At 39.4% G+C, this 26,791-nt stretch overlaps 1 protein-coding gene across 3 annotated transcripts in view; it reads left to right on the forward strand.

The window, feature by feature from the left end:
• Positions 1-26,791, forward strand: part of AKAP13 (A kinase (PRKA) anchor protein 13) — a 360,775-nt gene that overhangs the window by 789 nt on the left and 333,195 nt on the right. The window lies entirely within an intron of this gene.

Genomic DNA, 26,791 nt, shown 5'->3' on the forward strand with positions numbered 1-26,791 from the left:
CCGCGCCTGTCGGAGGCGAGCGGCCCAGGAGACCCATGAGGTCCCCACGCACTCTGGGACCCGTGCAGCCGGCTCAGCTTGCAGCTATACTTTGAGACCAAACAAAACTTTTTTTTTGGTAAATATGGCTCACTGCCATTTTTTTTTTTTTTTGCAAAGCCAGTAAGTATGTGAAGTTGAAAAAAGGAAAAACCCTAAAACTTTATCTAAAAAAAAAAAAAAAATCAAGAAAGGGGGTAGATAGGTTTGTTTTGTTTTGGAAATAGTTTTTATAGCAGAGTGATACCGTCACATTTAATTTTCTACATCCCGGAATTCACAATGAAAGTTGGATTGAGCGGTATTTTGGTGTTCATTCTTTGCTATGACACTGCTTAATGAAGTTGTTTGGAGAGTTTATTGCTTCAGTTCAGTAAAAACCAGTGTGCCTTTTGTTGCTGTTGTTAGTACTCCCCCGCAACAATTGTTTTATTTTTCGAAGAAGCAGTTTCTTCAGTTTTTCTAAACCATTGGATTGTCCAGATGAGGACAAACGGTGCAGTTCTTGAAAGATTCATTATTGGCAAGTTTGTGAAGAAGCTAAGATCAGTTGAGATAAATCATTGTTACTGTTTTTGTGTTCCTTCGTGGACTCTTGGGGATTTGCAGGCTGCATTAAGTACAAGTTTTGCCAAGTTCGGGTGCACGTATTCCACTGTATTTGGTTTATGTGACCTATGATATGAACATGATTCTGTTTCAGTTCCCCAGATGGAACTAGCTTAAATGTCTGTCATTCATAGTGGAGCAAAATGGCCAGAGTGTCATTTACTGTTAACTTCAGTTGTATTCCTTTACCTTCTGCTAAATGAAAAATTTGAGAAATACTGTGTGTGTCAGTTTGCTCTGAGTGATTTCTCATGCTAAGTGGGTCATTTGGAGAAGCGTTCCTGGGCTTTTCTGGTTTGATGGGCCTTGTGTTACAAAACCAATTTTCTTCACCTGATGAAGCTAAAGACAAATTTACTTCAGGCACAGGCGTTGCACTTTTAAACTACAGAGCCACTTTTAGGATTCAGAATACTCACTCGATGGCTTCCCTTCCTGGTTGTGTGGTTGTGTGTGTGTGATTGTGGGGAAGGAGGTTGGTTGACAGAGGTTGGAGGGGATTGTCAGGGAGGGACACAATGTAAGCAAGTACTGCTGACAACATAAGGTGACGAGTGCACCAGTTGCTTTCCTTCTCTGGGCGGTGATGGCATGTTACCCTGTAGGTACTATTGTTTTAGGATTTCTCACACTTTGCCTTGACTAAATGGTAACTGCACACATACTGTAGTATAAATGGACTCCTCCTCTAGTCCTTAACTCCTTGAGTGCTGTGATAGACCTTACTTAGCTTTGTACCCTCTTAACATAGTGCAGTAGTCTTAACATAGTGCAGGCACAGTATGTGTTTGAATTGGGTAAATTATTTTTACTGCCTAGTGGTAGCCAGCGTACACAGGAGAAAGCCACTAACTCTAGGGACTTGTCTAAAATGACAGTTCGCTTGCAGATCTGTGATGAAATTTACTTTAAAAGGATTTCTAACCTTTTTTTAAATCTGTCAGTTATTTTTTGAAAAGAAGTGGGGCTTAACTAGTGCTCTAAGGATTTCAACGAGATTCCGATTTAGAAATCTGCCCACCCCCCCGCCGTTTTGGTGAAATTATTATTTTTTTAGAGTCGGAATCTCACTGTTTCCCAGTTGTCTCCCGGGGACCCAAGCCATCCTCCCACCTCAGCCTCCCACAGTGTTGGAATTACAGATGTGAGCCACCCCACCCAGCTGGTGAAATTATTAAAATTGTAGTGACAACTCTACCTCCATTGTGAAATTGGAAAAACATTAGAAATTAAAAAAAAAAGTACACCCTTTGGAGCTAGGTAGAGTTCAGATCCCCACATTTCCATTGACTAGTTGCATAGCCTCTCAGAGCTTCAGTTTCCTACTCCCTAAGGGTTAGTAACATGCTTTGCAGTGTTCTTAGAAATCAGTGAAACTTTGTGAGGTACTTAACTGCAGTATCTAACATGGAGTAAGTAGCTATTTCATGGTAGCTGTAATGATAATAATTTTGATACATTTTTACTTAAGCATTCTTAAAAGTCTGATGCTTCTGAGTATAGAGGCTTAGCTAATTCTTTCATAAAGAAGGGGCCTTGAGACTTGTGAGTCTTATCTAAATCTATTTCTTCAAAGGTGCCAGATGAACTGAAGGATAATGGAAACAATAGCGAGTTTATCTTCTCAGTCACCTGTGAGTCTTCCTTTGAGAGTGGGACTTGCAGAGTGCTTGGTAGGGTGGAGCTCTTTGTGACTGTGCTATTTAGGAAACAGTGAGAGATGGATTGTTTTCAGTACATCAGTCATAAGAGGATATGTGTTCCAATTTTCTTTATTTTACTCTAGTCTTGACAAATAACAAGTGTGGATTATATCTGTATTTCTCAGACTTGTTTAAGGTGGAACTGGACTGGGTGTTAACAGTGTTAGTTCAGTACAGAGACATGAGCAAATCACTCACTTCCCCTTCAAGATAACACTTTAAAGGTACCACCATTTACAGAAGAAAGCTGTGATTTAAATCAGTTGTATTAGCATAGTTTAGAATACTTACAGTACCAGATGGAATAGATATATTCTAGAAATATTTACCTGTTAAGGACATTTCTGTAGATTTTATTCCATTTTTCCATTAGTTTTCTGATGAAGAGATTGTAGTAAACCTTTAAAAATTATATTTGGTCAAACTTACAGATTGAGGGTAAACCTTTAAAAATTATATTTGATCACACTTACAGATTGAGGGTAAAAACATTCCTGACAAAGCTAGGCGAAGAAACTTGGACTTTTGATGTTCCCTTCTTTTAAAGTTAACATTTAGCACTTGAATAGACTTGGTTATAACTGATGGGGACAGGTGTCCATTTGGAAGTAGCTTTCCTCTCTCTCTGTCTTTCCCAAGTTAGGCTGTCTTACTGCTGTAAATGGGGAGAGAGGAGAAAGCCGTGGGTGAAAGAAAGTTTCTTTCATAGCCTGGCGCGGTGGCTCATGCCTGTAATCCCAGCACTTTGGGAGGCCGAGGCGGGCAGATCAGTTGGGGTCAGGAGATCAAGACCAGCCTGGCCAACATAGTGAAACCGCATCTCTACTAAAAATAAAGAAACTACCCCAGCAGGGTGGCGGATGCCTTTAATCCCAGCTACTTGGGAGGCTGAGGCAGGAGAATGGCTTGAACCCAGGAGGTGGAGGTTGCAGTGAGCCGAGATCATGCCACTGCACTCCAGCCTGGGTGACAGAGCGAGACTCCGTCTCAAAAAAAAGATAAATAAATAAAGAAAGAAAGAAAAAGCTTGTTTCATACATCTGTCCTCACTGGTCAGTGGAAGAAAGTTTGTTTCATGCATTTGTCCTCATAGTTTTCTTGTCCACCTGCAAGTTGATTGTGACGTTATAAATAGAAGATGAATGGATGGTGCGTTTTTGTCAGACCTTGCTGGACCTTGTACTGAAATACTGTGATTGTATGAACATTTGTGTGGGGCAATGCTGTGTTCAGTGCCTGGGGAAGGTGGATATCAGTGTGTTTGTATGATATGGATGCTAGGATGGCAGAGAAGGAAAAGGTGTGAGGTTTTTTACCATTTACATCACTCTGTAAGGTCTTCTCTGGGTACTTTTGGTGCTATAGTGGCAGAGTTGAGTAGTTACAGCAGAGATCATGTGATCCACAAAGCAGAAAATATTTACTATCTGGCCTTTTACAGAAATTTGCTGACCCTTTTTCTACATAACCAACTGCAGTTATTCACAAGAAAGATTAACATTAATTCTATAATGTTATTCAATACCTATTCAACTTTCTGTATTTGTCCCCCAAGTATCTTTTACAGTTGATTAAGAAAAAGTTTGGACAGGGTAAAATTCAAGTTCACTCAGCACATCATTATGTCTCTTTAGTCTCTTTTTTTCATTCTTTAGTTATTCATATGTATAGTTCACATTCACTAAAATTCAGCCATTTTAGTGTAACATTCTCTGAGTTTTAACAGGTGTATACATTCATATATCCGCTGCTTCAAATAGGACAGTTTCTTCATTTCCAGAATTCTTCTTAGCCCTTTTGTACTCAACCCGTTCTCTACCTCCAGACTCTGGAAATTGCTGATCTGTTTCTTGTCTCCATGGTTTTTTGCCTTTTCAAGAATGTTGTCAAAATGGAATCACACGGAATGTAGCCTTTTTATTCATTTGCCCAAAGACTAATGATATTAAGTATCTTTTCATCTATTATTTGTCATTCTTTGATGTCAATTCAAAATCTTTTGCTTAAAAAAAAGTTTTTGGATATACTCTGGAATCAAATATATGATTTGCAAATATTTTCTCCTAGTCTGTTTTTACTTGTCTTAATAAATGTCTTTTTTTGTTTGTTTCGAGATGGAGTTCCACTCTGTCACCCAGGCTGGAGTACAGTGGTGTGATCTTGGCTCACTGCAACCTCTGCCTCCTGGTTTCAAGTGATTCTCCTGCCTTAACCTCCTGAGTAGCTGGGATTACAGGCATACACCACCAATCCCGGCTAATTTTTGTATTTTAGTAGAGATGGGGCTTCTCCACGTTGGCCAGGCTGATCTCGAACTCCTAACCTCAAGTGATCACCTGCCTCGGCCTCCCAAAGTGCTGGGATTACAGGCGCAAGCCACTGTGCCCAGCCTGCTTGTCTTAATAATGTCTTTTGAAGAGCCGAAGTTCTTAATTTTTATGATATCCAGTGCTTAGTTTTGGGTTTTTTTTCCCCCCGAGTGGATCATGCTTTTGATATAATAGTTTAGAAATCTTTGCCTAACTTAAGAGCTCAAAGACTTTCCCCTGTATTTTCTCCTGGAAGTTATTATTTTTTTTTAGAGATGGAGTCTCGCTCTGTCATCCGGGCTGGAGTGAGCGAGATGTTGCTCACTGGAACCTCCACCTCCTGGGTTCAGGGAATTCTCCTGCCTCAGCCTCCCACGTAGCTGGGATTACAGGCACCCACCACCACACCTGACTAATTTTTATATTTTTAGTAGAGATGGGGTTTCACCATGTTGGCCAGGGTAGTCTCGAACTCCTGACCTCAAGTGATCTGCCCACCTCAGCCTCCCAAAGTGCTGTGATTACAGGCGTGAGTGATTGTGCCTGGCTCTCCTATAAGTTTTATCCTTTAACATTTTATATTTAAGTTTATTATCTGCTTTGAGTTAGTTTTCCTAAATGGTACAAGGTATGCTTTGAGCTTATTTTTTTGTGGATGGATTTGCAATTTTTCCAGCAAGTTTTTGAAAAGACTGTCCTTTCTCTGTTGATTACCTTTGTGCCCCCTTTTTTTTTTTTTTTTTTGCAAGTTGGTCATAAATGTGTGAATCTGTTTCTGGATTCTCTCTCCTATTCCATTGATCTGTGTCTTTCATTTCTCTATCACCTCACTGTTGATTACTGTCACCTTAGAGTAAGTTTTAAAATCAGGTAGTGTGAGTTATTTTATTATTTTTCAGAATTGTTTTTTGAGTATTTTAGTTGCATTGCTTTTTTGTGCATATTTTAGATTGATCTTGCTATTATCTACAAGTCCTGCTGGATTTTTCTTCTTCTTTTTTTTTTAAGATGAGGTCTCGGCCAGGTGTGGTGACTCATGCCTGTAATCCTAGCATCTTGGGAGGCTGAGGTGGGAGGATCACCTGAGATCAGGAGTTCGAGACCAGCCTGGCCGACATGGCAAAACCCTGTCTCTACTAAAAATACAAAAAATAGCTGGGTGTGGTGGTGGGTCCTGTAATCCCAGCTACTTGGGAGGCTGAGACAGGAGAATTGCTTAAACCCGGGAGATGGAGGTTATAGTAAGCTGAGATTGCGCCACTTCACTCCAGCCTGGGTGACAGAGCGAGAGTTCTTCTCAAAAAAAAAAAAAGATAGGGTCTCACTCAGTTGCCAAGTGTGGAATGCAGTGGTACGATCACCGCTCACCACAGCCTTGATCTTCTGGGCCCAAGCGATTCTCCTACGTCAGCCTCCCAAGTAGCTGGGATCACCGTCATGCACTACCATGCCTGGCTAATTTTTTTATTTTTGTAGAGACAGAGTCTCTCTATGTTGCCCAGGCTGGTCTCAAATTCCCAGGATGAAGTGATCTTCCCACCGTGGCCTCCCAAAGTGTAGGGATTACAGGCATGAGCCACCATGCCCAGCCTACTGGGGTTTTTGATTGGCATTGTGTTGAAGCTGGAAATCAGTTAGGGGCAATTGACATTTTAATAATGAGCCATGAACATGGTATATCTGTTTATTTAGACCTTAGATTTTTGATTAGTGTTTTGTAGTTTTTAGCAATTGGATCTTGCATGTGTTTTGTAATCTCATACATGTGTTTCATGTGTTGTGGTGCTGTTGTGAATGATACTTCTCAATTTCCAGTTGTTCATTGCTGGTATATAGAAAGATCATTTTATATTATATGCTGACCTTGGATCCTACACCCTTGCTAAACTCATTTTTAGTAATAGATGCTTTTTTTGTAGATTTTTGGAATTTTCTGCATAGGCAGTAATGTAATTGGCAAATAAGGGCAGTTTGATTTCGTTTTCACTTTGTGTACTTTATTTTCCTTTTTTCTTTTTTTTTTGAGATAGAGTCTTGCTCTGTCGCCCAGGCTAGCGTGCAGTGGTGTGATCTCGGCTCACTGCAACCTGTAGCCCCCCAGGTTCAAGTGATTCTCATGCATCAGCCTCCTAAGTAGCTGGGATTACGGGTGCATGCTGTCACACCCGGCTAATTTTTGTATTTTTTTTTTTTTTTAAGTAGAGCCCAGATTTCACCATGTTGACCAGGCTGGTCTCAAACTCCTGACCTCAAGTGATCTGCCTGCCTTGGCCTCCCAAAGTGCTAGGATTACAAGCGTGAGCTACTGCGCCGGGTGTGATTTCTTTTTGTTACTTTGCTGAACTGTCTAGGACCCTCAGTATAATGTGTAATAGGAATTTTACAAGTGGGCATCCTTTCCTTTTTCCTGATGTTAGAGGGGAAAACACTGAGTGTTTGACCATTAAAATCATGGTAGCCATAGGTGTTTGTTTTTGTAGATGTCTTTTATCAAGTTGAGGAAGTTGCCTTCTATGTTTAGTTTGCTGAGAGTTTTTGTCATGAATAGCTATTGAATGTTGTCAAAGGTTTTTCTGTATTTATATAATCATATGTTTTTTCTTATTTAGTCTGGTGTAATATGTTGAAATAGCTTTGCATTCTTGTGATAATACTCATTTAGTCATGATGTATTATTTTTTACATGTCTTTGGGTTCCATTTGCTACTGAATCTTTTTTTATTTCTTCCATTTGTTTCCAGTTACATTCATTTTAAAAATAGATTCTTGATCATATGTATAATATTCATGATAGTTGTTGAGTCCTTATCTGTTAAATGTCAAATGTCTCCTCAGGGGTAAAGTTATTTCAAACACAAGAACCATTGCTTTAAAGAGTATCATACTTTGTTTTGGCAAGTTAAGTTGCCAAACTTATGGGTTTAAGTTGCTTGCTACACCCCATTACTAAGACATGAAGCCCCTGTAGTTTTCATTGAAGAATTGGGCTTCCTGTGAGGATTCTATTCTGGCAGTTGAGAACACAAATGTCTCCCAGCCCTGTGTGAACTTTGGGGATCATTTAGCTTACAGTTCCTGGGTGATTCTTTGTTTGCCCTCATGTATTTTTACAACGTGCATGCTTGGCTTACTACTAAGTGTGAGACTCATCGGCCTCTATGCTGATTTCTGGAGCTCCTTTTTCATGCAACTCCCTCCTTTTCTCTTGTACTCTGCAATTTTCAGACTCCTTAGCCTTCCCAAGCTATGTTTGTCTTCTAAACTTGACAAAGCTGCCATGTTGTGCTTGATCCTCCTCATTGCACCATGGTCTAAAAGGTACCTCCAGCCAGAAAGCTGGGGCAATTTTAGGCCTTATCTTATTTGTTCCCTTCTCTTTGGGATTGCAGTTCTGTGTTGCCTGTTGTCCAGGCTCTAAAGGATGCTGCCTCATACATTTTGTCCACTTTTCTAGTAGTTGGGGAGAATGGCAGGATAAATCTGGATCCAGTTACTGTGTCGTGGTTAGCAACTGAAGTCCTTTGGGTGAGTATGCTTTGTTGGTGGTTCAGAAAGTTTCATTACAGGATTCTCAAAATCTTTGGGAGTATAAAAAAGAAGTATTTGTTGACTGTCTTCTGATAGTAGCTCAGCCATTATTTTGTGGGAAATAACAAAAAAAATGTAGATATCTTTTAGTTGAAGAGGCACATGGTACATACCTAAGATTAATCAAAGAAATGAATTCCTATGGTGATAAACAGAAAGAGAAGGATCACTATAATCTTTTATTTTCTGCCTCCCACCCCCCTTGGGGGAGTCTTCCAGTGAAAACCAGAAAACCTGCTAGACAAATTCTAGAAGAGCTGTAACACTTGGGATCTGGTGTTTTCATGTAGGAATGCTTGCTTTTGCGTTTTTGTTTCCTAGCATATATGCTTTATGTCACAAGTTGTAGTGAGTCAGTGGGTAGAGTGCTGGCTCTTTCAGGCGCATTTGCTGTTTATTTACCATGCAGCTTTAGGTAAGTTATTTGTCTCTGAGATCTGATCTTCTCTTTTCTCTTTTGGCAAATAGTTATATGACATACCTTGTAGGGTTGTTTGTAAATTTTATCAAGTACCTTTTGTTTGTCAGGCACCATTCTAGGTAATGGGAATTCAGTGACATCTGTAGTTGCTGCTGTTAATCTATATCCTATTGAGGGAAGTAGAAAATAAACGAGTGAACAAACAATTGCAGTCATGTCTGGTGGTGATGATTCTAGGAAGGATATGAAGAGTACTAGCAGAGATTGGGGAGGTCAGACAAGGCCTTACTGAGGAGGTGAGATTTGAACAAGAAAGCAAGCCACATGAAGAGTCAGAGGAAGTATGTTCAATATGGAAGGAACATCAAGTGCAGAAGGCTTGAGGTGGGAGAATGAACAGGGAGCCTGGTGTGGCTGGAATGGGTGAGAAAGAGCGTGAGGAGATAAGGTTTGTATGTGTAGCCAGAGACCAGATCAAATAGGCTCTTTAGTATGGTGGGAAACAGCTGAAGGATTTAAGCAAGGCATGACAAGAGTTGATTTAGGCTTTAAAAACTTTACTCTTGGAATAGGGAGCAGTAGTGGAAACGCAGAGACTAGTTCAGAGATTTGTAGTAGTTTAGCCTAGGGAAGATGATGGCTTGGATTAGGGTGGTAGCAGCGAAAGTGGTGATAAGTGGTTTGAATCCATATACACTAAAAATAGAACTGATAGGATTACTTACAGATTGGAAAAAGGTTATAAAGGAAAGAAAGAAATTAAGGACAATTCCTAGGTGTTTTATCTGAACAACTGGGTAAATGGGGAAGATGTGGAATCAGTTTGCTGAGAGGTTGAAATTGTGATTTCCCTGTTGACATGCTAAGTTTGACGTCCGTGAAATTTTTAAGTGAAGGTATCAGTAAACATATGGATATACAGTTCTGGAGTTCGGTGATGGTCTGAACTGGATGTATGAATTAGAGAATTGTAGATAGAGAAGGGAGAGTGGGAGGTTTTAGTGGGAATTAGGGATATATAAAGCTCCATAATAGGGGCTCATGGCATAGTAATCATGACAGTCATAAAACAACCACCACTATGTATAATAATTAAAGGAAGGCTAGATATGAATGAAGGAAGATGGTAGTGACCTAAAACAATTGTCTTGCATATTATATCAAAATTAGTTAGGATTCCAAACATGCTGAAAACTTTTCTTCTCTCAGCATGATAAAAATATTACTGAACTATATTTTCCATTTGTAGTCTTTAAGGATATTGGTTATAGTGGAAAGATAATGACGTTTTAATGTGATGCAAGTGTATTATTTGAATGTACTTCACATACACATATATGAAGATAGTCTAGAAGGAGGCTACTGCAAAGTTAATGAGGGTAACTTTTGCTCTTCTGATTTTCTGCAGTGTGTATATTTGTCTTTATTCTTTCTTTCTTTTTTTTTTAAGACAGGGTCTAGGCTGGAGTGCAGTGGCGTGACCTCGGCTCACTGCAACCTCTGCTTTCTGAGCTCAAGGATTCTCCCACCTTAGCCTCCTGAGCAGCTGGGACCACTGGTGTGTGCCACCACACCCAGCTAATTTTTGTACTTTTTGAAGAGATGGTGTTTTGCTATGTTGTCCAAGCTGTTCTTGAACTTCTAGACTCAAGCGATCCACTCACCTTGGCCTCCCAAAGTGCTGGGATCATAGGTGTGAGCCACTGCTCCTGGCCCCTTGTTTTTTTTTTTTTGAGACAGAGTCTCTCTCTGTCACCCTGACTAGAGTGCAGTGGTGCGATCTCGGCTCACTGCAACCTCTGCCTCCCAGGTTCAAGCAATTCTCCTGCCTCAGCTCCTGGGTAGCTGAGATTACCATGCTTTGCTAATTTTTGTATTTTTAGTAGAGATGAGGTTTCACCATTTTGGCCAGGCTGTTCTTGAACTCCTGACCTTGTGTTCCACTGACCTCGGCCTCCCAAAGTGCTGGGATTACAGATGTGAGCCACTGCGCCCGGCCCTATTCTTATCCTTAATAAAAGGAGTTACTGGCCGGGCGTGGTGGCTCAAGCCTGTAATCCCAGCACTTTGGGAGGCCGAGCCGGGCGGATCACGAGGTCAGGAGATCGAGACCATCCTGGCTAACATGGTGAAACCCAAAAAAATTAGCCGGGCGTGGTGGCGGGTGCCTGTAGTCCCAGCTCCTGGGGAGGCTGAGACAGGAGAATGGCGTGAACCCAGGAGGCGGAGCTTGTGGTGAGCCGAGGTTGCGCCACTGCACTCCAGCCAGGGTGACAGAGTGAGACTCCATCTCAAAAAAAAAAGAGAAATATTTGGGTTGATGGAAAGATGAAGTTTTGACTATATATGCATATATATATATATATATGCGTGTATATATGTATACACACACACATAACATATACATGTATATATTAAACTTAATAAAATCCATCCTGTTGCGAATAAATGAACAGATTTTTATTTTTTCTTTTCTAGCATCAGTTTTAGTTTGATTTTGGTCAGTTTAAAGCATTCCTTTTGGGGAAAGAGAAGACATCATATTAAATGGAAGTTTGGTGATGACCGAGTTTGGTGGTAAAATTTATACAGCTCTTGTCTGGTTTTTGTGCTTGGTCCACGTAGGGTTCTGTCACTTCACATTTTAACCTCTTCAGCAACTTCATCATTGGCATATGGATGGTTGACCTAAGAATGTGGGTGAGTGATGGCTGGCTTAATTAAAACACAAAATTATGATTGTAAAACATGTTCAAAATAGAACAGTAGAATTGACTCTTATATACTCATTACCCAGATTCTAGCGAGATTTTGCTATTCTCTGCATGCATTATTTTTTTTTAAAAAGTTTTGTTTTGATATAATTCATGTACCTTAAAATTCACCCATGCTTTACTGTAATATGTTCATCCTGGTTGTCCTGAAAGTCACTACCAACTATTCTTTTTAGTGATTTTTAAATGGTATTTTTACTCCAGTGTATAATACTGTAAACCATGAAATGCCTCTGTAAAACAAGGCATGATTGGTTTCCAGGATATGAAACAGACAACTTTAACTCAAAGCAAATGAGTGCTGAGTAGCCTGTTTTCCTTTCAGCAGAGTAATTGCAGAAATAGGACTATAAACCTTATATTAAGCACTTTTATATGAAATTTGAGGTTTCTGTCAAATTAGACATGGAAAATTAAGGCTGCACAAATTACTGATCTGTGCAGTTTTTTTTGAGTCCTTTTTTTTTTTTAAGATGGAGTCTCGCTCTGTCACCCAGGCTGGAGTGCAGTGGCGCTATCTTGGCTCACTGCAAGCTCTGCCTCCCAGGTTCAAGCGATTCTCCTGCCTCAGCCTCCTGAGTAACTGGGACTACAGGCGTGTGCCACCATGCCTGGCTAATTTTTGTATTTTTGGTAGAGACCGGGTTTCACCATGTTGGCCAGGATGGTCGTGATCATCTAACCTCGTGATCCACCCGCCTTGGCCTCCCAAAGTTCTGGGATTACAGAATATTCTTAATCATAGATGGGAATCAATTAAGAGGTCCCCCCCCCCCAGAAATGAGGTTTTGCTGTGTTGCCTAGGCTGGACTTGAACTCTTGGGTTTAAGTGATCCTCCCACCCCAACCTTCCTAGTTGCTGTGACTACAGGCACACGCCACTGCACCTGGCTCTGGGTGGTTTTGATATGAGTCCATAACCGTTCCTGGAAAAATTGTTAGCACATGCTTTTGCCACCAGGCTAGTTGTGGCACCATTTTGTTGAAAGAGTACTTTATGTTGCATTGTGGTGGGCAGATCTCTTCAGAAAAATTGAACTGAGCTTGAAGTTATTTTGTTTTAAAATCTGAATTATACCATAAACATTTACTTAGACTTTTAGAAGTATTCTTTTTCCCGGGTAATAGCTGTGCTAAAGGTAAAGGTGGTGGATATGACAGGGGCTTTTGACAAATTTGACATTTTCAGTAATTCATGACTCACTTCTAAAAACATACTCAATGTTTTGGGTGGTATTTGTGAATTAATCTGTTATCCTTGTCTTGGCATTTGAGTTCTGCCTTGTCTACGTGGGTGTGTTTCTGGAGTGGGAGAAGGGAGTTCCGTTGTGACATTGCATGGAAATAATTTCTTTTACCTTTAACAAGCTGGAAGAAAATGGTTTTTGGATGCTTTGTACACAGAGTGTGCATCTTCTTGGATGCTTTGTACACAGAGCGGCTGGGCTCAGAATACAAAGGAACTGTAGATGAGACTTTGCAGTTTGGGAGTTATTTGGGGAAAAAAATACGGTAAGAGTTGGGAACTAGAGTTCTAAGTGTTCATTTTATCACATGAAGCCTTGGGGGCTGGCTGAGGTGCTTCCTCCCTTCAAGGATTAAAGACATGCATGGGTCAGTGGGCAGTAATAGCCAAAGCTTTTGCTTGGGCATTCCTGCCAGAATGGTGCTGTGCATATCCTTAGAGCATAGAGTAGTGTGTATGTCCAGTCTAGAGAGGTTTTTTGAGGTCATTTTCTAAAAGGTGTTTTCAAAACAGTAAAGTTGCTAAAGGGAAGAATAAACTTTTGTGTGTTTACCTACATATGTTCATTTACATTCTCTTAATTCCTTACAATAATCCTGTAAGATATATATTATTCTTGCTCCCTTTTTTGATGAAAAAACTAGGGTTTAGAGATTTAAGTTTGCTTCTCAAGTCAACTACAACTTTCATCTGGGACATTGTGACTATAAACATAACTCTAGTTTTATTATATCTGCTATGTCACATTTTTTTTTCTCTTTGATATAATTATATCCAAAGTAGCCAGCTTAAAATTCCATCTTGATCTTGGTGTCAATAGAAAATCATTGTGGTCTTCTCTTAAAGTTTTTCTAGAATTCTTAAAAACATGCTAGGCTTCCATGTTTGTGCCTTGAAAGTAGCAGAAACTTGCCAATAGAATTGTATTTTCTTTCATATACAGAAGCTTTGTGGATGGACATTAATAGTTAACATTTACACATTTGTTCACGTCTTCAAAGTGTTTTACAAACATTTAATTAGTTCATGTGTAACCTATATAGGAAGTTGAAAAACCAGTTTTTTAGGTTCATTGTAGTAGTACTGAAGTGTTAGCAGGAGGAGTAAGCAAGCCCTCAGTAAGAAAAATACAGGTGTGCATCTTTTATTAGGCCCCTAGCTTTCAGCCCAGTTTGGCTCATATCAAACATGGATTTTGGGTGCATATCTTCTGTGTAATGCAGGGGAGTGGATTATGTGGACCCAACAAAAGACACAGGTGGAATGGTTGGGGAACGACCTAGGTTATGTAATGCAGCTTTCTCTTCGTAGTGCCTTAAATGTGAATTGTCCTTGATTCATCCATTTGAGCATTTTGAAGGCCAGGATGTTGTTGGCGCAGAGACTCTGGCAAGTGAATGGAGCATGCATGTTAATTTCTGGGGAAGAAATCTTTTATTTTTAACTCGTGATTTAGGAAATAATAGCTCTGTAACTAGATACTTTGCTAGTTTCCTCGCTACTGCTTGTCACCTGACTCCATCTCCTCTCCTCCCACCCCCTGGTAAAATGGCTTTAACTTGGCAAGGTTTGTAGTTGGAAGGAGACAGTAGTTCCAGTTTAGCTGGGTTCTGTCACATAATTGACTGTGTGACCTCGAGCAGGTTACTGCTCTTTTGTCCTTGAGTTCTTTTGTTCTGTGAAATGGTATTTGCTGACTCACCTTTCACTAAGTCCTAGAAGGATGGCCAGAGAAAGATATAAAACTTAGGCTCTTGGACATGAAATGGGACAGAGGATATTTTCACATTAGTGAGGATTCTTCAGAGTTGGAACGACTCGTTTCTACTTTGCTTGGAGTAACTAATTTTCTTACTATTGTTGCCAACCTTATTACCATAAACATTTTTTCTTTTTCTAATACAGTACAGTAAATAGAATTATTTGATAAATAATTCTGTGTCTGGGTAATTTCTTAAGGCAGGACATGCAAGTTCCTTTTTATTATTGCTTATAGCCTATTGCTCAGAGGGACTGTTCATTGTTCAGAGGAATCTTTGTGTAGATAACCTTGCCAGAGAAACCTTAGTATGTGATGGCAGAAAGGGGAAGAATTCTCATAGCTTGGCATGTATATTTAATTACATTTTTGTCATAAATGATAATCTGTTCTTTTAATGGGGCTGTATAAGAATGGCCCTGAACTTTTGCCTCTATCCAATAGTGTTGTTTTTCAAGTCTTTGTTTCCCCCATCCCTTTCCTTCTCTTCTTGAAATCTGAAAATTTAAAGGTGGGATGAGTTGACTGTGGCTGTTGAACCTCTTTGTAACATGAAATACACCCAGGTTTAAACTTATTTTTCTCTTCTGCTGAGATTTATGGTAACTTGGAAGAAATATTGTACAGCTGGACCTTGAGTAATACTATATATGAATTATGAATAATTGAGATTGTTCAATGGTTAAATGGTTAAAGTTACTCTTTTATTTGAAAGGTTGTCTGAAGGTAATGTTTATTTATCTTTTTGAAAAGGGAGACTTTTTTAATAGGACAGATTATATGTATAAGACAAGATAGAAGTTTTCTTTTGGAAACCTAGCTGGTTTCCAAACAATCCAATAAATGATTGTTTTTCCTATTTAGATTAGGGATTTGAGTTGTATTTTTTTTTGGTTACCTCTTTGATTTTTCCATATTGTCTTTGCCCAGTGTTCATTTCCTTTCCCCGGTTAATTTAGTAGGATGCATTGTCAGATTGCCCCCTGAATAGATGGGGTAAGGTAATAATATCACATGTCTATCTTTCCTCCCAGATTATGAACTTCCTGAGGGCAAATTTTATCTGCTTTGTTTATTGCTGTGTCCCAAGCAACAATGGCACATAATAGTTGCTTCTCAAGAAATATTTGGGATAGGCCGGGCGTGGTGGCTCACGCCTGTAATCCCAGCACTTTGGGAGGCCAAGGCGGGTGGATCACGAGGTCAGGAGATCGAGACCATCCTGGCTAACACGGTGAAACCCCGTCTCTACTAAAAATACAAAAAAATTAGCCGGGCGTGGTGGCGGGTGCCTGTAGTCCCAGCTCCTGGGGAGGCTGAGACAGGAGAATGGCGTGAACCCAGGAGGCGGAGCTTGTGGTGAGCCGAGGTTGCGCCACTGCACTCCAGCCAGGGTGACAGAGTGAGACTCCATCTCAAAAAAAAAAGAGAAATATTTGGGTTGATGGAAAGATGAAGTTTTGACTATATATGCATATATATATATATATGCGTGTATATATGTATACACACACATAACATATACATGTATATATTAAACTTAATAAAATCCATCCTGTTGCGAATAAATGAACAGATTTTTATTTTTTCTTTTCTAGCATCAGTTTTAGTTTGATTTTGGTCAGTTTAAAGCATTCCTTTTGGGGAAAGAGAAGACATCATATTAAATGGAAGTTTGGTGATGACCGAGTTTGGTGGTAAAATTTATACAGCTCTTGTCTGGTTTTTGTGCTTGGTCCACGTAGGGTTCTGTCACTTCACATTTTAACCTCTTCAGCAACTTCATCATTGGCATATGGATGGTTGACCTAAGAATGTGGGTGAGTGATGGCTGGCTTAATTAAAACACAAAATTATGATTGTAAAACATGTTCAAAATAGAACAGTAGAATTGACTCTTATATACTCATTACCCAGATTCTAGCGAGATTTTGCTATTCTCTGCATGCATTATTTTTTTTTAAAAAGTTTTGTTTTGATATAATTCATGTACCTTAAAATTCACCCATGCTTTACTGTAATATGTTCATCCTGGTTGTCCTGAAAGTCACTACCAACTATTCTTTTTAGTGATTTTTAAATGGTATTTTTACTCCAGTGTATAATACTGTAAACCATGAAATGCCTCTGTAAAACAAGGCATGATTGGTTTCCAGGATATGAAACAGACAACTTTAACTCAAAGCAAATGAGTGCTGAGTAGCCTGTTTTCCTTTCAGCAGAGTAATTGCAGAAATAGGACTATAAACCTTATATTAAGCACTTTTATATGAAATTTGAGGTTTCTGTCAAATTAGACATGGAAAATTAAGGCTGCACAAATTACTGATCTGTGCAGTTTTTTTTGAGTCCTTTTTTTTTTTTAAGATAACTGTTTCTCTTAAGTACTAGCACAGGAATGCTATGATTTATACATAATTATTTTTGTTTTTATGCCAGTAGTCTTTTGTTCACCCCATTGAATTTGGTAATTGTTTTCCCTCCGGAGGATTATTTTTTAAATGATGCATTCCCAAATATTTTGATTTTTGTGAAAGAAAATACTTTTTAAGGTAATTGAGTACCTCCATAAATCTTGTATTTCCTTAATAATTTATTTCACAATGTATATAAAAATGGTGTCTTAAAAGCTTTCATTTGAAGGCCCAGGAGCAATTGATAACATTGTTTTTCATAGCACTTTTTGTAAATATTATGTTTATGTCCTAAGTGCATAGATTCTTTGAAATACTCCTCTTTTACCCCCTCTGTGGTAAAGAACTGTTTTGGCTGCTTTGTCAAAAGTGCTTGTGGCAGTCTAAAGATGATTACTTTATTAGTTAGCTCACTGGAATATGTGCCTGTAAATGGAGAGTTTTCTTTCCCAAGCTCAAATAAAGGTATTGGTTCATCTGTGAGCTGTCTCGGGACTTAAATACTATTTCAGAAGAAAAATTGTATTTATTCTCTCCCGTCAGCCTTGATGCATGTTGAAATCTGCAGGGACAAATTCACTAATATAATAGTTGTCATTTATTGGGAACCATAAATGTGGTTGAGGTAGTTGAGGCTTACTGAGATTGTGTAGCTTGGCTAAACTCCCACAGCCAAGAAGTGCAAGAGCTGGGGTTTGAAGTTAGGATTGTGTTTTTAAAATGTATGCATTCTTTATTATGTTTACCTGCCTTTCTTAAAGTTACAGGAGTTTTGTAGCTGTGAGATGTTTTTAATAGCACTACTATTACTCAATGTTTTTCATTAATGAAATCTGGTAATATAAGTGGTGACTTTTCATTGTTCTTAACAGCTTGTTATGCCAGGGACTCTTAATATAGGGCAGAAATGATTTGATCATACTGTATATACTATTCCTTTTCTGTTATGTCCTCATAAATAAGGAAAAAATGAGAAATTTATGAGATTAGAGCAGAATGAAATAAGTTACGTTTTCTTTAATGGTTGGAAATTATTCCTTAAAGAATAATAGATATGAAAAATTCTAAAATAAGTGATGCTAAATTTTTTAGAGTCAGTGAACATATAGAGATTAGATTGTTTTATGATCAGCGTGGTGCTAACCTTGATGCCCTAAGAACAGATTTACTGTGGTGGTACCTAATGCAAAGAAATTGGGCATTTTTTTCTTCACAACATAATTTATTGCTGGACACTGTAAAAATATCAAAATGTGGTGGGCATTAGTGCTACTCACTACAATTTCTAGTTCTCCTTCTTTTTGCATGTAGAATATCACATTCCCCAGCCTATTTCAAGGTGGCATGGTCTTGTGACTTGCTGTGTCCCATGGAAACATGTCACTTTTGGCTAGAAGCATATAAAAGCTGATGTGAGGTCAGGCGCAGTGGCTCACATCTGTAATCCCAGCACTTTGGGAAGCTGAGGTGGGTGGATCACCTGAGGTCAGGAGTTCGAGACCAGCCTGGCCAACATGGTGAAACCTTGTCTTTACTAAAAATACAAAAATTAGCCAGGCATGGTAGCGCATGTCTGTAATCCCAGCTACTCGGAAGGCTGAGATTGGAGAATCGCTTGAACCCGGGAGGTGGTTCAAGCAATTCTCAGTGAGCCAAGACCGCACCATTGCATGCCAGCCTGGGCAACAAGAGCAAAACTCCTCTCAAAAAAAAAAAAAAAAAAACTGATGTGAAATCCTCTCTCTCTTTCCTTGCTTTTGGGACCTGGAAGCACAAATAGGTATGACAGCACCACATGATGAAATCAGGTTGGAATACTGCCCCGAGGCTTGAAGGATAGCTGCCCCAGAGAGTTGGCCTGGAGCCATAGGGATCTTTGAGTGAGTGAGGAGTAAATTTCATTGTGTTAACCTCTGATACTTTCTGGTTGTTGTTACCATAGTATAATCTAGCTTATCCTGACTTTACTATACATATCATCAGAAATCATTAGTGTAAAAGATTTTCAAGGAGAGGAACTGACCAAGATTGAAGCATAATTACCTCAGATGCAGATAAGGTCAATAGCATAGTTAAGGGCAGGTTTTCTCTTTTAGTTGCCACTTGTTTTATGTTCACTTTATTCTTCTTTTAGCTTAGCTTTGGTCATATCACTGCCCCATTTAAAAATAGTAGTTCCTCATTGCCCACAGAATAAAATCTGAGTAAGGCCTGCCACAGTTTGGTGCTGCAACAACATGCTTTAAAAACTGTTCTCTCACCATAGTGAAGTATTTATCATCATGTGCCTTTTCCCATTCATGTATTTGAGAAACATATATTGATTACTTTCTGTGCCAGTGTGGAGGCTAGACCCTGGGGAAACACAGAATGTTCCTTCTCATCTGTTCATGTCCAATTCTGCCTTATCTTTTTAAGCTAAGTCTTGAAGGATATTTCCTACATAAACCCTGCTTCATTCTCACAGTTGGTTATAAGCTGCCTTTCTGAGCTCTCAAGCTTTTCTGGTACACTGTTTCCTGTCCCGGTTGAAAAACTGTACATGTATATCTCATTCCCTTTGCTGGGCTAGTGTCACACCTTTGTATCTTTAGTACCTAGCTCCCAGCATATGGTAGGGGCTCAGTAATCTTTACTGAATGAATGGCTGTTAGATTGTGGCTGTGTTGAAAAGCCAATGATTAATTTGCCTTTGTTTGACAAATTGTTACTATCTTTGAAGTTATGTTGCCTTCCTTGCTTACACTTACCTCCTTCTAGCTATTATCATTGTGTGTGTTCATTCTTAGTACTCAGTAGGGCCTTATGTGGCAGTGGTTGTGTTTTTTTTCATAAACGGTGTCTGGAATGCTGAATCCTAGCGCATTCTGATGAGCTTTCCTTATCATTGTTTAAAGTCTGTTTTGTGTTTTAAAGATCCATTGTGAAGTTTCTTAATGTGACTTCTAAGTCTAGAGCTTATGAATAGATGAGTCATGTGTTTTAATCGATTCAGGCTTAGTTTTGTCTTGGTGTCTTGCTGTTTCTACTGATGTTTTCCTGAAAGATTTGTGCCTTTGAATCAGAGTTCTGAACTGATACTCTGGTTTCTCTTCATATCATTTAAGTCTTTCCCCTTTTACTAAAGAGCTTTGAACTGGGTAGTTTAAAAGACTCAGATTCTAGTTTAGTTTGGCTTCTAGCTCACTTTGTTAACTTTGGTTGTGAAGTTTGTATCCACAAAACGAGTTTGACAAAAATCCGTGATTCACATACTGATTTTACTATGGACCGGGTGAGTTATTTGAATTCTAATCAATGTGGATACAAAATTTGGACAAAAAATTCTGGTAGAGTTGGCATAGAATGAAGGAAACTTTATTTATTTATTCATTTATTTATTGAGTCCTTCTATGTGCTAAATGCTGTTTATTTGCCTTATTTACTAACCTGTAAAGGAGATTTTATCTCTGTATTTTAGTTACAGAAATATGAGATACAAAGAAGCTAGGATACTTGTTGAGCTAGTAAGGACAGGATCCAGAACTTCGATCAAAGTCAATTTCATTCCAAAGCCAATGTTCTTTTTGTTGCAATTTGCAAACAGTTCCAGACTTTTCTAATGGAGTAGCCTTTAGGACAAATCAAAAGTCGTTGTATATATTTCTTGAAGAAAGTACTGTCTGCTACATGTGATACTACTGGTAGAATACCCGCCCTCACCCCCCCTCCTGTTTTTGAGACAGTCTTGCCCCATTGCCAAGGCTGTTAAAGAGTACAGTGGTGATCACAGCTCACCACAGCCTCAAACTCCTGGGCTGAAGCAGACCTCCTGCTTCAGCTTCTTGAGTAGCTAGATCTACAGGCATGTGCCACCACGCCCAACTAATTTTGTAATTTTTATTTTGTAGAGACAGGGTCTCACTATGTTGCCCGGGCTGGTTTCAAACTCCTGGCCTCAAGTGATCCTCCTGCCTTGACCTCCCAAAGTGCTGGGATTACAGGTGTGAGCCACTGAGCCAGATCAAAATACTCTTAAGATACAAAAAATAGAGTAGATAAATAAACTATTTTTGTGGATCTTCGATTAAGACTGCACACCCATGGTAGTGCAGTAATTCTCATTGTGCCTGTAAGTGTGCTTTACCATCCTGAGTGAAGGGACCATGATTTAAATTCCCATGGCATTGTATGGTTTTGTGATGTGGTTTCAAGAAGTCTTATTCTCTCCCAACTAATTTTTGTGACCTTGGGCTAGAAATAGCTTTTTTTTTCTGTGTAAGATGGGAAAAACAGTACGTATTATATATACCATGTTGCTCATCGCTGGACACATATGTGTCCAGCAAGCATTTATTTTTTGTCTGTGGTTGTACATATAATTGAGGAGAGTTTTTTTTCTTTAAGTGTAGATCAATTATGGTATAGGACATTGATAGGTAGAAGAAGAGGTACTATATGCAGCAGTTACTGACCTTTCCAGTCTGAATTCCTATTTAGAAATAGGAATTTAGAAATAAATTAGTTATGTTATCTGTGTTACTGTTTTAGGAGACATGAATTGGCTAATAAGGTGTTTGCAATGTTGTTTCTTTCCTAATTTTTGTAAATGTAATCAGATTTCATAACATTTTGTTTAAGGAGAACATAGACTCTTTGAGAGAAAAATGCATAATAAAAGCTAATTTGATGATTTCTAGGGGCAGTTTTATTTTGAAATTCTTTTCAGCAGACGTTTGAAACAGCATATTATGGGCTAGGCCCTGAAAGAACCAAGGGAGAGTGAAGCACAGTCCTCGCTCACAAAGAGTGTGTCTCTGGAGGATAAGATCTCTGGATTTTTGGTCCTGCTCACAAAACAGAAATAATACATTTTATGCTAGTTACAAGTAGTATAAGCTCACTGAAGAAATGTTTAAGCAGAAGGAATGTGCACCAGCCACTAGGAATGCAAAGATAATTGGGGTATAGTGAGAGAGATGGAAATTTGTTGTGTAACAGTGTTATGGTACCAACTTTGTGGTATACAGGCTTCTAAGGAACACAGATGAGGGATGAGGGATGGGACAGTTGTGCCGAGTCTTTTTTTTTTTTCAGATGGAGTCTTGCTCTGTTGCCCAGGCTGGAATGCAAATGGCGCGATCTGGGTTTACTGCAACCTCCGCCTCCTGGGTTCAAGAGATTCTCCTGTTTCAGCCTCCCAAGTGGCTGAGACTACCGGCATGCGCCACCATGTCCGGCTAATTTTTTTTTTTTTGTATTTTTAGTAAAGACAGGGTTTCATCATGTTGGCCAGTCTGGTCTCCAACTCCTGACCTCAGGTGATCTGCCTGCCTTGGCCTCCCAACGTGCTGGGATTACAGGCATGAGCCATTGCGCCCGGCCTGTGCTGGGTCTTAAAGCATGAGTAGGAATTTGCCAGGCCTGGGTTCAGGAGAGAAAGAATGGAATGATGGTTCTGCTGTGATACACTGTGTGCAAAGAAACAGACGTCAAAGAGCTTGGTGTGTTTGAGCTCAGTGAGCAGTGAGGTGTAGAATTATTTCATGTGGATAGGGTGTGGTCACTGAATTAGGTTAGAAAGTCAAAATGGGGTGAGTGGAAGCATCTTTTAGTTTGTCCTCTTGAAGCAAAAGGGAGGATAGTCTGGTTTTGTTTTGGACACCTCATTCTGAGAGCAGTAGAGGATAGTGGCTTGGCAGAGGGAGAAGGGAGCATTGCTTCTCAGACAAGTTAGAGGAGGCCATTGCCATAATTTAGGACAGATTGTGAGGGCTTGAAAGCAGTGAGGTTGGAGGGGAACCAGCAGATCTAATGGACATTTTGAAAGTTGAATGGATGAAACTTGGTAAGTAGATGGTAGGAATTAGGAGGTGGTAGTTGTCCAGAGTAACTGGAAATTTCTAGCACAGGCTGCTGGGTGAATGAGAGTGCACTGAGGGGCATGATTCATTCTGGCATGGGAGAGGAGTCGGCTTCCTGGAAGTGGTAATGTTTGAGTTTGGCTTAGATTATCTCATTTAAAGTGGTTCTTGATTTTGCCCACAGGCTGTTTTAGAGTCCTTTTATTCATCTAGAAAGTACCAACTGCTTACTTCATGCCAGTAATTGATATTTTAAGAATATTAAAAAATGTTAATTGTGGTAAAATACATATACCATAAAATTTTCCATCTTAACCATTTACCATCTTAATCATTTTTAAGTGTAGAGGCAGTGGCATTAAATACATTCACATTGTTGTGCAGTCATCACCAGTGTCCATTTCCATAACTCTTTTCACGTTGCAGAACTGAAATTTTGTTACCCACAAAGCAGTAACTCTCTATTTCTCTCTCCTTCGTGTCCCTAGCAAATACTGTTCTACTTTCGATTTCTGTGAATTTGACTATTCTGGATACTTTATGTAAATGATACCACACAGTCTGTGTTCTTGTGACTGGCTTACTTCACTTACCACAATGTCATTAGAGTTCATCCATGCTGTATCATGTGTCAGAACGTATTTCCTTTTTAAGGCAGAATAATATTCCGTTGTATGTATATACGACAGTTTGTTTATCCATTCATCCACCAATGGACACTAGAGTTGTTTCTGCGTATGGGTTATTGTGAATAATGTTGCTTTGACCATGGGTGTGCAGATATCTTTTCAGGTCCCTGCTTTCAGTTTTTTGGTGTATGTACCCAGAGGTGGAATTGCTGGATCATATGGTAATTCTATTTTTAATTTTTTGAGAAGTTGCCATACTGTTTTCCGTAGTGGCTGTACCATTTTACATTTCTAACAGCAGTGCACAAGTGTTCAGTTTCTCTGTACCCTCACCAACACTTGTTGTTTTCTGTTTTTGTGGTAGTAGTCATCTTACAGCGTGTGAAGTGATATCTCATTGTGGTTTTGATTTGCATTTTTCTAGTAACTAGTGATGTGAGCATCCTTTCATGTGGTTATTGGCTATTCGTATGTCTTCTTTGGAGAAATATTTGTTCAAATCCTTTGCCCGTTTTTTATTTTTATTTAATTTAATTTAATTCATTTTTTTGAAATGGAGTTTCACTCGTTGCCTAGGCTGGAGTGCAGTGGTGTGATCTCTGCTCACTGCAACCTCCGCCTCCCAGGTTTGAGCGATTCTCCTGCCTCAGCCTCCTGAGTAGCTGGGATGACAGATGTGTGCCACCATGCCCAGCTAATTTTTTTATTTTTAGCGGAGACGGGGTTTCACCACGTTGTCCAGGCTGGTCTCAAACTCTTGACCTCAGGTGATCTGCCTGCCTCGGCCTCCCAAAGTGCTGGGATTACAGGTATGAGCTACCATGCCCGGCCCAGTGCCCATTTTTTAAATTGGTTGTAGGAATTGTTTATGTATTGAAATATTTATCCCTTATCAAATAAGAGTTGCTAACATTTTCTCCCATTCTGTGGGTTCTCCCATTCTTTTCACTCTGTTGATTATATTCTTTGATGCAGCTAGTAGTTATTTATTTATTTATTTATTATGAGACGGAGTCTCGCTGTGTTGCCCAGGCTGGAGTGCAGTGGTGCGATCTTGGCTCACTGCAAGCTCCGCCTCCTAGATTCACGCCATTCTGCTGCCTCACCTATAGGTGCCTGCCACCACACCTGGCTAATTTTTTTGTATTTTTAGTAGAGACGGGGTTTCACCGTGTTAGCCAGGATGGTCTCGATCTCCTGACCTCGTGATCCGCTCGCCTTGGCCTCCCAAAGTGCTGGAATTACAGGCGTGAGCCACCGTGCCCTGCCTGATGCAGCTAGTAGTTTTTTAATGAACCTTAAATTATAAGGGAGGTTGTTACTGTTATAGTAATTTTGTTGAGCTCAAATGAAAGAATTAGTTTCCTCCATTTTCCTTTAGAGGAGTATGATATAATTTTATAATTTGAAAGAAGGTTGGTATTCACTTTTTCTGGAATTTTCCTTTCTAGGTATGATTTATGGCCTAGTATCTCCTGAGTAATGTCTCCTTCCTTTCTTTTTCATGGGCCTCAGGTGTGATTATTAAAATAAACATCATGACCATGACTTGCCTGGGCTGGTAGCTCATCACCAGCTGTCCAGTTAGAAGCAAGTGTGGTCATACTTGCTTTTGTGTACCATGTCTTACAGTTGTGGTTATCTTGGGGCTGTCTCCCTACTCGTGCCCTTCTTGTTGACGTCTTCACCTGGGTCATGAGAGTGGCTTCAAAATAGATCTTCTGCTTCAGATTTCTCTTATTTTTCCTGTACACTGTTTAGACTGGCCTTTCCAAAACACCTTTCAGGGAGTTTGTGATGCTTTCAGGATCAAGTTCAGACTACTAAGCTTGGCAGCCCAACTCCTTCTACCTTGACCTTAACCCCCCTTTCCAGTTTTTTTCTTCCCTAGTCCTTAGTATATTGGCAGTGTTAGTCAAGGCATTTTATCTTCCTTGGACTGGGGTAAGGTGCTTGACAGGTGGGCCATTTCTCTTCTGCAACTCTTCAGATTTACCCTCTGTCACCTGGACATGCTTGTGCTGTGCCCTCTGCTTGGAATGTTGTCACCTCTTCAACTTGCCTGGTTTTTCAGGGCCTAACTCAAATCCCTTTCCTCCTTGAATCCTTCCCTAGCTGGTCCAGCCCGTATAAATCATTTTCCTTTCTCAGAATGCTTATGCCATTTATTTTCTGTGTTGTTTCATTGGGCAAATGATTGTAAATGGCTCTGTATTGTGTTAGTTTTTTGTGTGTTTTTAAGAAAATGTTCTGTCCCCCTTAGTTCCCTGTAGTAGTAGTAATAACTTGTACTCTATGCAGGTTCTATACACATAGGTAATTGATGGATCTTCATTGATCCTATAACATTGGTTCTCCAAGTGTAGTCAGTGGACCATTGGACATTCCTGAGACTCTTTCAGTGAGTCTGTGAGGTCAACACATGAAAACATTACTTACCTTTATATAGGGTGCAGACATTTGACCTGATAGTGCATAGTGCAAAAGCAACAATGGGTGAAGCTGCCGATGCCTTAGAATTGATCACAACAGTGGACTAAACTGAACTCTAGTAGTCATAGTATTCATTACAGTCATGTACTGTGAGTGAGAAATAATGCCAGTTCCACTTAATGTCCATGATGAAGTAGTGAACATTGTTACTTTTATTAAATCTCAACCTTTGAACATATTTAAAAATGTGTGAAGAAAAGGGAAATATGCACAAAGGAGTTCTGCACGTGGAAGTGTTGTGGTTGTCTTGAGGAAAAGCTCTTGTATGATGGACATTAAGGTGAACTGACTGCTTTGTTAAATGAAACTCCATTTTTATTTGAAGGGAGGATGATGATAAGCTGTGGTTATTCAGAAATTGGGCATTTGGCATATACTTTCTTGAAAATAAAGCCTTTTACTTCAGGGAAGTAGTAGAGAGTGTTTGTTGCCAGTGATAACATTTGATTTTGCAAGTGAAAATCAGAGTTTTGGAAAACATGTATTCGCCACCATGAGCTTGATAGCTTTTCAGTATTTAAAAGCTTTATGAGTAGAGTAATGATACTAACAAGTGTGATATTTGATATTGTATAATGAAATGGGTCTACATTTGGAAGATCTGCATAACTCAAGGAACCAGTATTTTCACAAATGATCAATGTATGATGTTACGGCAAAATCGTCCTTGGGTAAAAGATTCATTCAAAGTGAAAGATCAGTAACTTTTAATGTAACAGAGTGCAAAATGGTCATTGATAGGGTTTCAGATTTCACATTGGCACTAATGCTTTAAGAAACTACCACTTGTCAGGTTTTGTTGTAACATGGAAGAAGAATATTAACAACTCTCCAAAAAGACTATTAAAATACTACTCCTTTTTCAAATTGGGTATCTATGTAAGGCAAAATTTTAAAAATGTACTTCCGGCCGGGTGCGGTGGCTCGCACCTGTAATCCCAGCACTTTGGGAAGCTGAGGTGGG

The sequence above is a fragment of the Colobus angolensis genome, unplaced genomic scaffold, assembly GCF_000951035.1.
Source record: "Colobus angolensis palliatus isolate OR3802 unplaced genomic scaffold, Cang.pa_1.0 Scaffold522, whole genome shotgun sequence".
NCBI lineage: Eukaryota > Metazoa > Chordata > Mammalia > Primates > Cercopithecidae > Colobus > Colobus angolensis.